The sequence below is a fragment of the Macaca fascicularis genome, chromosome 6, assembly GCF_037993035.2.
Source record: "Macaca fascicularis isolate 582-1 chromosome 6, T2T-MFA8v1.1".
Lineage (NCBI taxonomy): Eukaryota > Metazoa > Chordata > Mammalia > Primates > Cercopithecidae > Macaca > Macaca fascicularis.
Window position 1 is genome coordinate 102,253,900 of NC_088380.1, and position 10,202 is coordinate 102,264,101.

At 53.2% G+C, this 10,202-nt stretch overlaps 1 protein-coding gene and 2 long non-coding RNA genes across 3 annotated transcripts in view; 1 reads left to right on the forward strand and 2 right to left on the reverse strand.

The window, feature by feature from the left end:
* Positions 1–10,202, forward strand: part of LOC135971520 (uncharacterized) — a 106,317-nt gene that overhangs the window by 19,542 nt on the left and 76,573 nt on the right. The window lies entirely within an intron of this gene.
* On the reverse strand, positions 1,384–3,035 carry LOC141407034 (uncharacterized). Its single transcript, XR_012413965.1, has 2 exons — positions 2,769–3,035; positions 1,384–2,416 (listed from the first exon to the last, which is right to left on the reverse strand). It is a non-coding gene; the product is annotated as an uncharacterized lncRNA (long non-coding RNA).
* Positions 4,566–8,593, reverse strand: LOC141407035 (uncharacterized). Its single transcript, XR_012413966.1, has 2 exons — positions 8,310–8,593; positions 4,566–8,032 (listed from the first exon to the last, which is right to left on the reverse strand). It is a non-coding gene; the product is annotated as an uncharacterized lncRNA (long non-coding RNA).

The window sequence follows — 10,202 nt, forward strand, 5'->3', positions numbered from 1 at the left end:
CATCTACCGCTGTTAAATTACTTGTTTCCAAGCTTACCGTACTTTGTATCAGATGATCAATGCATTTAAAATCAGCAGATACAGTGAGATGTCTGCTTTCTAATAATATATAGCTTTAATAATAATAGCGTTCATGGTAGCTATTTCTCAAACAAGAAACATGACTTATCGTAAGTTTCTATGGCTGGACACAGTGGCTCACACCTTTAATCCCAGCACTTTGGAAGGCCAAGGTGATAAGGTTTGGCCTCGTCCCCACCCAAATCTCATCTTGAATTGTAGTTCCCATAATCCCCACATGTTGTGGGAGGGACCTGGTAGGAGGTAATTGAATCATGAGGGCGGTTCCCCCATGTTATTCTCGTGACAGTGAGTATGTTCTCACGAGATCTGATGGTTTTATAAGGGGCTTCCCCCTTCACTTGTCATTCTCTTCCATACCACCCTGTGAAGAGGTGCCTTCCACCATGATTGTAAGTTTCCTGAGGCTTCCCCAGCCATGTAGAACTGTGAGTCAATTAAACCTCTTTACTTTTTAGCTCATTCATTATAAATTACCCAGTCTTGGGTATTCCTTCATAGCAGTGTGAGATTAGACTAATATACAAGACAAGAGGATTGCTTGAACTCAGGAGTTTGAGACCAGCCTAGACACAAAGTTTCCACCTACACCTACACCTACACCTACACCTACACACACACACACACAAAATGAGCCAGGCGTGGTGGCACCTTGTCCCAGTTGCTTGAGAGACTGAGGTGAGAGGATCGCTTGAGCCCAGGAGTTCGAGGCTGCAGTGAGCCAAGATCACACCACTGCACTCCAGCCTGGGCGACAGGGTGAGTCCCAGTCTCAAAAATAAGTACATTTGTATAAAATTTGAAAAATAAAGGAGAAGAATCTACCACTCTGGGTGAGGCCCTTATTAATAGTAGCCAGTACTATAAACTCAGGTGTCTGTCTGCCCGACCTTTGCAGGATTTCACAAATGCACTAAGTCTGTTGTCAGGACATCCATGCCTGGACCTTGCCTGGAACCCCCTAGTCACTTGCCTGGCTCCCTTTCTGGAGCCCTGCCCAGAGGCAGCTGCTTTCTCACACCACCCTGTCCAGCTCTTCCCTCTCCCCCCAGCAGCAGCAGCTCCCACTCCTCCTCCCGCCCTTGTCCTTGGCCCTCCGCATGGCATCCACCATGTGCCTCCAGTCACAGCGACGTCAGTCTTTCTAGACAGTAAGCTGTTTGTCTTTTACATTTGCTACAACATCAAGCATAGCACAGAGCCAACAGCTGGCCAAATATGTGAAGTGTTGTCATTTTTAGTTACTATGCTAAAAAAAAAAAAAAAAAATGGAAAAGGTTTAAGCAAATAACAAAACAAAAAACAAATGAATCCATTTTAATATAAACCCAAGTAAGTATAGGTCTACAATTTCTTCTTTATAATTTTGAAACCCAAATGGCTCAGAAAACTGAAAGATTCTGCAGAAGTTTAGAGCAAACTATTTGATGGCAAAACCTGACTGAACAGATCAGGGCACTGAGTCTTCGTGCTCACACTCGGCGAATCATCAGGTTTGGCTGCAGAAACCCTAGTGTGTCTAGGGTTTCTAGAAGGGCGTGCTATGTTGGGCGGGGCTGTGCAAGTGATGTGAGGAGCTTAGTGAGGAGTGGCTCTTTGCAGGTGAGGAGTGGAGCCTAGTAGGGTGGGGATGCAGGTGAGCTGGGCCTTGGGGATGGGGCTTGCAGGAGATGGGGTGGAGACAGTGGGGCGGGGCTGCAGGCAAGCTGGGCCTTGGGGGCGGGGCTTGCATGGGAGAAGCGTGGCCTTGTGGGGGCAGGGCTGGCAGAAGAGGGTGGGGCTTGGTGATGGACAGGGCTGTTCAGATGAGGGTAGTGGCCTCGTCAGGGGCTGCGGGAAGCTGGGCTAGGTGAACCTTGGTAATCCTCTCTGGCCTTGGTCATGTGGCTCAGGCTGTGCCCAGCAGGGAGGCCGGCCCCATCCAGCTGCGGTCTCCACCCTGAGAGCGAGGGCTCCTCTCCCCCAGCACGGGTTAAAGCAGGGAGGCCAGGCCCCATCGAGGGTGGGGTCTCCGCCCTTCCACGCTGAGAGCGAAGGCTCCCTCCTCCAGCGCGGGTTAAAACACCATGTGTCCACCTGTGCAGTGGCTGGTCCCCATGTGACCTGGAGGGCACAAACCCTGGGTCCTGCCGCTGGTCCGGGGCGTCTGCTTCCCCTTCCTGCAGTTCCTGGGAGGGTCTGTGTGTCCAGGGGGCTCTGATCCCTGCCTCAGGACCACGGGTGAGGGGTCAAGATCGCCCGCTGTGGAGCTGGCCCGGATCTTGGTTCTGTGGATCCTCGCTGTGTAGTTCTGGAGCAGTTCTGTCCTCAGGAGAGCGATCCTCGCAGCTGCTTCCTGGGGTCGTGAGAAGAATTAATAGGCCAACCCCCAGGTAGCTGCTCGTAGCCCTGTGCGGGGCCAGCCCTGTGTCTCCACCAGTTCCTTCCCTTCGTGCTCCACCACACTGTCACATCGCCAGCCTTTATTTCCTTTTCCTTGGACCCAGGCAGCGAGTGCCCCGCTGGCCTTGGCAGCCCCTTCTCTAATCTGTCATCAAATCACTTCCTGACGGACAGCACTGACCAGCCATTGGTGTCACCAAAGCACCAGAAAATAGAATCCAATTTTCCTATTAAGCTGTGCAGAGCTGTCCCAGCCCCACTTCCCACAGGCTGGCCTCATTCACCATGGGATCCGTGGTTCTCACCTGGGGCTGGGGGTGCCCCTGGCATCCGGTGGAGAGTGTCAGGGATGTCCCTCCAGGCCCAGTACAGTCCCCCAGCCAGTGGCCAGCAGACAGCAGCACCCAGCCTGATGTCCCTGTGGCTTCTGGTTCCCTGAGGCCAGTTGTGCTTTGCTGCCTCTTCATCCTCTCAGACGGGTGCCCTCTCTCCACCTTCACTGGTTAGCAGTGTTCCATCCACTAGAGCTCAATGCACTGCCTCCCGGCAGCACAGCCCCTTCTCTTGGCCTGCCGTCTGCGTGTGCCTCGCGGTCTGTGATATGTCCTCACTGGCCCATCAGAGCGAGGCTCCCAGGGACGGAGCTGTTCCTGTTTGCGTCTCTGTCCCACCTTCTCTGAACCTGGCACCGTGTCCTTTGCTGACAGAGGTCTTGGGTTGATTGTCAGCAAAACAGACAATCTATATGGATCTAAATGGCTGTAAACATGCTTGATTGGGGTATTTTAAAAATAATTGGATATGTAAACATTTGAGTGTGACACAGGTGGATTTTCAGGTGAATGGTCTTGTTCTTCAGGGAATAACCACAGGCCCATCCACAAGGACCATTTCTGGCTGATTTATGGAACACTGTTCTACCTGGTTAATTTTGAACGTTATCTCAGCCTGAGAGGTAGGTCAGCATGTGACGAAGATCACTGGTTTGAATCCTAACCTGCTCCTTCGGAGCTGCACCTTCCATGCCTCCGTTTCTTCCTTGGTTAGGTAGGAAAGGTATGAGCTACCTGAGAGTTGTGAGGCCTGCATTGAGTGACCACATTAAAGTGCCAAGAACTGCACCCAGAATGTTGGTATTTAAAGATCTTTAAACATTCTGATACTGCATTTTAGTACCCAGGTAAAACAGCAAAGTTATGACAGATGCAGACGCAGACCCTCGGTGAGGTGGGGGGCTGATGGCAGGAGGTGGATCACCGACCCTGGAATGAGGGCATGGTCTGTTTGAGGCTGAACGAAGTGCACATCATTGCATGTACCACAGAGGTCCCTCTGGTGAAGTCCTGGAAGGGTCCATGTGGCTGAGCCATGCAGTCTTTCCGTGATGTCCAGCAGGAGCAGTGCTTTGAGGTGCAGCCCTGCTCTTGTGTGCACAGCCCTCAACTGTCTCAAAAGTCTGAGGCTTAAAGCAGGCTTGGGGTTTCCTTACACCTCCCGGACATCTAATTTGCCTGGCAAACATGTTTTTCTTGGGTGTAAAGGTGAAGGAGTGGGTGACTCTGGTGAAAGTGTACTAATTACTGCACTTCTGGGTCAGTGGCGCTTGGTTGAAGACACTATCTGCCCTGGGTGGACATCTCTGGGGTGGTGAAAACCGGTGGCTGGATGTCGCGGGGTTGCCAAGAAGATGCCAGCTTTTTCCTCAGTAACAACACCCTACTTTGTTTAGGGAAGCAGCGCATCCAGCTAAAAAACTAATTCTCTTGCACGGCGGAGTGGCTGGTGACACAGGTCCAGATGCTGGGCTGCTGATGGGAGGTCCTGGAGAGGGAGGTGTCGGGAGGCTTTCCCGACCCACAGCAGCCCTGAGCCCTTGTCCGGCCTTCTTGCCCGGGGCATGATGCCTGGAGGGAAAGCAGCTTCAGGGGCCCAAGTGTCAGAAGACAGAGTCCTAGCATGTGGGACAGGCCTGGGCCAGGCTCCTTGGATGATGTCACAGAGCTGCTGCCCATGCGGGGACCACCCACCTCTGAGCCCCATGCAGATTTTCGTCTGTAGCCAAGTGAAATCCTGGTACGGCGAGTGAGGCAGTCAGAGGCACCTTTTGTGGAAGGAGGACAAAGCTGGAGAGAAAGAGGTTTTCCTAAAAGGCACAAGGCACTGATACTTCGTTAGGGATAGGTCCTAGGAGTGTGGTTGCTGATGGGTGAAAAACTGTAGCCAGAGAATAAGTGGGAATGGCCCTTGTTGGTATTTAACTGATTCATTCACGAATGGTCTGAACAGTTGTAGTGAAAAGAATATTTTGGACACAGATGTTTTCATCCTGCTTGACAAGCAGCGTGACTGTAGGCTGTTCCATCCTTCCTGGGTGACAGTGAGAGGGTCTCAGGCCCTTCCGGCCCTGTGCTGGCATTTCCTCAGGGTGTGTGTCCCGTCCCGAATAGGCTGGAATGCCTCTGGGTGCAGCTGAGCCTCTTGAAAAGGTAAGAGTCATGTGACATGCTCTGGGTGAACAGGAAAATGAGGGAGGAGACGGAGAGGGGCCTGGAGGTGAGGAGGATGGTGAGCAACACTGGGGACAGGGGATGGAGGGTAACGCCGGGGACAGGGGATGGAGGGTAACACCACTTCTCCAGGTGCCTTTGGGGGATGCTGCCACCTCTGGCACCCCAGAGTGAAGTCAACAGGATTCTGTCCCCAGGAGTCCCAGAGACTGGCAGCAGGGATTGGCCCAGTATGAACCACCGTTCACTGGCTCCACACCCTGGGACAGGCTCCCTGGTGTTTCCACCGTGGTTTCCCATCTGGACAGTGGGATCCTGAGTGTCCCCATCACAGCTGCGCCCAGAGTCCTGGACTCCAGTGTGTCATTGGCACTCGTTAGCGTTTCTTTTGTCGTGGTCGTGGATGAAGTGGCTCTTTCTTTGTGTGTTCACAGCCCTCCCGCTCACTTTACCTTCTGGGAACACTTTTTAACATAACTTCCTATGTGGGGAGGACTTGAGTGATTAATCGAATGTTTCATCAGGTGTGGTTCTTCTGTTTCCCAGTTTTGACACAACATTTGGTGAAATTTCCAGGGACTCCTGTGGTCAACCTCACAGTTTCACTCTGTCACTTTCTAATGCAGTATTCTTTGGGAGTCTTTTAAATTAAGTGCCGTCATTTAAAAATAAGTTTTATAATATGCAGTTTCAGGTTAATTCTTTACCTTTGTGTGTCAGGCAGTGGCTCCTCACCTGTGAGTAGTCAGAAAGGTTCAGGCAGTTTTCCAGGGCGGTCTTTGCATTTACTGGAACTATTAAGAGCTGATTCTTGCTTAGGCCGTGATTGACACGCAGTGCACGTGAGGCCGTGCCTGGCTTAGCGACTTCTGCAGGCTTAGAGGTCTCTTTCTGTTCTTCCCCAAGCCTGCTCTGCTGTGCTGAGTGTTCACTGCGGGCGACGGTCACACTGTCTGGCAGGGGCCACCGAGGCCACAGGGCGGACTCCACATAGCGGAGCCTGCAGAATGGCAGAGCCCAGCCTCCTCGCCGCCCTTCGTGGGGAGCAGAAAGCACAAGCCTGTGATCAGAGCTGTGCTAGCCCAGAAAGCCTCTCAACAGGTTTAATTTAGGAATCGGCTCCTACCAACTGCCCACGTTTAGGATGTGTTTGAGTTTTTGTGATTTTTCCTGCACTGAAGCTACTGGACTGGCTCTTGAGTCACTGTCATGGGACTTCACATTGCCCCGACGGGAAGCCGTGGGGGAGGAGGGCCGCACAGAGGCTTGCGGCGGTGATAATGAAGGGCTTGTTTCCTCTTGGGACAGCGAGTTCAAGCTCTTTGTAATTGTCAGCGTAAACAGTGACCCGCTGAGGACACGGCTGTAATTCAGGGTGGCATAGTTGATTGTCATCGTTGATATCAGGTACCTGCCTCTAAAATGACAGTACCCATAGTGCAGCTCCAGGAGGGCAGCTCCTGCCAAACACACGTGGTCCTGGGCCCCTGCAGCCAAGGTCGTGCTGCCAGCCAGGCCTGCATCTGTGGGTGCACTGGGATCTTCATGGCACTGAGCGACTCCCTCGTTTGCTTGTGGGGCCCAGCCCTCTGTCCCTCCCGGTCCCCAGTGCGGCTCCTCCCTGTGTTCTCCCAGCCCGGTGCACACCTCCGTCTTCACAGCTTCCGTAGTTTTCTCGTGGACGCCCCAGGTGGGCGCCTGGGCAGGGATCGTGTGTTAGTCGAGTTCTCTCCAGCCATCCCTGGCTCGTGGTTCAGCAGGTCCCTTCACATGAGTCAGCCAGCTGTGTGGCTGCACGTTCAGGATGCTTGTCAGGGGCCTTCCTCAGGTCAGAGCAAGACCAAGGCTCACCTCTGTGGGACTTTGGAGCCCGCCCTGGAGAGACTCCAGTCACGTCCAGAGGGGCTGCCTGGGTCCCCGCGGGCTGGTGGGAGTGACTTCTGAACCACTCGAGGCCCCACTTTCTGTTCCTACACCCCACAAAGCCATTTAAAGCACCATGTTCTGGTACCGTGTGCCTCTCGAGTGTGGCACACAAGCCTGGACGTGGATCTGAGCGGGCGCTGCCTTCCTCAGGCTGTGCTTGTGTTTTGGGGCCCCTGGAGCACTCGTGGCTGTGATTCCCGCCGCTGTCTGAGCTTCCCTAGACGGTCTCACCCGCAGCCTGAGGGCCACATCGGCAGCCACCGAGGAGCGAGGAGACTGCAGGTCCGGTGTTGGTCCCACTCAGTCCTTCTCGACTTTGGTGACAGAGGAGACAGCAAAACTTCAGCTGGGAACCCCAGGCCTTCTCTGCTTGGGGCCCTGGGACTGAGATAGCACAGATCCTGCCATCCACGTGCTGGGGGCCCCTCTGTGCAGCTCCCTCCTCTGGTCAGGGGCCACGCTCTTGAGCTGGGCAGCTCGGGGTCCTTGCACTCAGGGGCTCAGGGCGGGTCCTGGATGCAGAGAGGAGAAGGGTGGCGGTTTGAGCCCAACTGTGTTGGCTTCATTTTCTGCCTCTTGTCCCTAAATACATTTGCAAAGTTTTCCAGATGAAAACTCAGAAGGGATTTTTAATGACTGGAATCTGTGAATTCCATGGAAGCCAAGTCTGTCCACCTCTTTCACCCACCTCACTTCTTCCCATTGGGGCTGATTTTGGCAGCGTTCATAGGGACATGGATGCAAGGGGTGGTGGCCAGCCCTCAGCCCTGCGTCCCTCCCCTCCTCCCCTCAGCGCCACAGCATTTCAGTGTCATCCCCTTCCCTGCACGCGTCCTCATGAAAACCAAGTGCAGTTGGAGGGAGACACCTGAGCCCACTCCCGTGACCTTCCCGGCCAGCCCGGCTGCAGCGGCCCCTCGGCAGTCATCTGTCTGGTGCTGCCTCCGTGCCCCTCCTGTCACCTGACGCTCGTGCTCCTGAATCTTCACGCGTGTGCTCCGTGCAGCCACCTCACGGGCTTCCTGGGAACGGAGACTGTGTCTCACACTGGTCAGAATGCTGTTCTCTGTCCTGTCCACTGAATAGTCCAACACAGAATCATTCCTCTGTGATTATTTATGCTTTGTTATGTAGAGCTGGAATAAAGAAAAAGTGAATTTAGACATTACAGCCATCAAGTTGAAGCTAGGTAATTGCATTAGGGAATTAAATGAGAGCATTTGAGTTTCTCGAGTTCTAATTCCACATCTTCGTATCCCCATCACCCCAAACCCAGTGTCTAACACAGCTCTTGGTCTAGGATTTTCTTGATTAATGCTCTTTGAATTGAACTGGACTGAGCTTAACATTCCCACCCAGAGTCAGAAGCCAGTCCCTGAGCAAATTGCATTTAGAACGTGAGTTTGAACTTACTGTGGTAAGGGGTATCCTACACGCCATAATTCCTAGTCAATATTGGGTATTTAGTCAAATAGACTCAAGTATAGAGAGGCATTGGCCCAACTGGTGAAAGGGCAAGGTACAGTGCTTTAGGTCCAGGTCCCCAATATCAACTATGAAAATAAAACGTTGTCAACTCCAATTACAGCCCTGTCCTCAGCTGGTCACTGTTTATGCTAACAAATATAAACAGCATGAACTTGCTGTCCTGAGAGGCAACACACCCTCCATTCTCTCTGCAGTGCAGCTGCCTTGGTGGATGGAACATGCCCCTCCTCCCTCCCTCCCCCCTCCTCTCTCCCTCCCTCCCCCCTCCCTCCCCCTCCTCTCTCCCCCCTCCTCTCTCCCTCTCCCCCTCCTTCTTCCTGTCTTCTCTCACCTTTCTCCCCCAACCTTCTCTCCTGGGCGAGGGGCAGAAGAGAAGGGACCTCCGGAATCTTCTGCTTCATCCAAGCAGCTTGGGGGCAGCATCAACAGCTGCAATTTGGCTGCCCCAGCAGGTGCCTCAGGGCAGCCTTTCTAATGGGAATCCTGGAATCTTGTCTTTCCTTAATGTGTCCTAAAGGCTGGAGGACATGAAGTGAAACAATGCTCCATGCTCAGTCCTGTGATTTTGTGTATTTATTGGACTTACTTTGAAATTAAACTAAACGATACCCAAGATAGAGCATTAAAAAAAAGAAAAAAGGGCCGGGCGCGGTAGCTCAATCCTGTAATCCCAGCACTTTGGGAGGCTGAGACAGGCAGATCACGAGGTCAGGAGTGGGAGGCTGAGACAGGCAGATCACGAGGTCAGGAGATCGAGATCATCCTGGCTAACACGGTGAAACCCCGTCTCTACTAAAAAATACAAAAAAAAATTAGCCGGACAAGGTGGCGGGCGCCTGTAGTCCCAGCTACTCGGGAGGCTGAGGCAAGAGAATGGCGTAAACCCGGGAGGTGGAGCTTGCAGTGAGCTGAGATCCGACCACTGCACTCCAGCCCAGGCGACAGAGTGAGACTCCGTCTAAAAAAAAAGAAAAAAAGAAAAAAAAGAAAAAAACAGGCTGTGGTGTTTGAAAAACAAACAAAACCGTTTGGTTTGTTGGTTTGTTCTTAGACCTTCACAGGCTACTAGGTCACACGTTTCAGTGTCTCAGCGAGTGACTTTCTCTCTGGAAGCCGTGTCAGCCTCTTGTTTGATGATGTCAGCCACAGCAGAAAGAAGCACTCCGTAGGCCCCGTGCTCAGCACCTTGGCATGAGCTCCTGCCATCTTCTGTTCATGCTCATCACAGCTCTGTGCAGTGGGCGTCCTCCTGATCCATGTGGGAGGATGGAGGATGGAGGCGGAAGGGTGAGTGACGGCAGGAGCACATGAGGGGTCTTTCCTGAGATAGGGAGGGGAACCGGCCCAGGACCTCAGTGCCCATCGCGTCCTTCCTCCTCCTCCTCTGCCTCTGTGACTGTTTGACTCAGACTGCAGCGACAGACATGAGTATGTGCAGAGCGTGTGTGCTCCCTTGGGGGTGTGTGCTCATATTGGCAGGGAGGGATGTGATCGTGTACAGAGCGTGTGTGCACACCTTGGGGGTGTATGCTGGCATTGGCAGGGACAGATGTGAGCACGTACAGAATGTGTGTGCACACCTTGGGGATGTGTGCTGGCATTGGCAGGGACAGATGTGAGTGCGCACAGAATGTGTGCTGGCATTGGCAGGGACAGATGTGTACAGAGCATGTGTGCACACCTCGGGGGTGTGTGCTGTTGTTGGCATGGACAGACATGAGTGTGTACAGAGCGTATGTGTACCCCTGGGGGTGTGTGCTGGTGCTGGCTGGGACAGATGTGTACAGAGCGTGTGTGTACACCTCAGGGTTGTGTGTT